Below are 595 nucleotides of genomic sequence, written 5' to 3' on the forward strand. Positions count from 1 at the left end.
ACCTTAAGACCCGCCCTGAGTGAGCTGAGAGCTGTCCGCAATTGTGTCGACTCAGTCCGCCATTGTGTCGACTCCGGTGCAGGGGAAGACTAGAATGTCTCCGATTAAGCGATTGAGGTGCTTAGTTGTTGGATGTAGTAATGAATATAGCAGTCGTCATTTACTCCAGACATCTGAGCTGCTGAAGACGCAGAGGATTAACGGTACTTTCGTTTTGAAGTGAATGCGCTGATCCCCGATCTGCCTAATAAATGCGTCTATGTTCGCCCGAATCATTCGTGATCCAGCTTCATCTACAGAAGAAGTGAATATAAGGGTTTTTATGAATCTTTGCAACTCGACTTTCCTAATAATGTGCTAGTTAGCCAGTTTCGCGGCTGAAGTTTAGTATGCTCCATAGATATATATACCTAGATGCCTCATTATCGACTGTTTCTATGGGCCGCGATACGTAGGCCATCCGCCATTTTTGGAACCGTCTGCGAACCTTTGAGCGCATTGACTGTGTGCGTCTACAACAGCAAGTTATACGCTTGTATATCTTTGAATATTCATTGATTATTATGGTGAATGACGTCAAGTTGACCGTTCCAAG

The sequence above is a fragment of the Sinocyclocheilus anshuiensis genome, unplaced genomic scaffold (genome assembly GCF_001515605.1).
Source record: "Sinocyclocheilus anshuiensis isolate Anshui unplaced genomic scaffold, SAMN03320099.WGS_v1.1 scaffold1430, whole genome shotgun sequence".
Taxonomy (NCBI): domain Eukaryota; kingdom Metazoa; phylum Chordata; class Actinopteri; order Cypriniformes; family Cyprinidae; genus Sinocyclocheilus; species Sinocyclocheilus anshuiensis.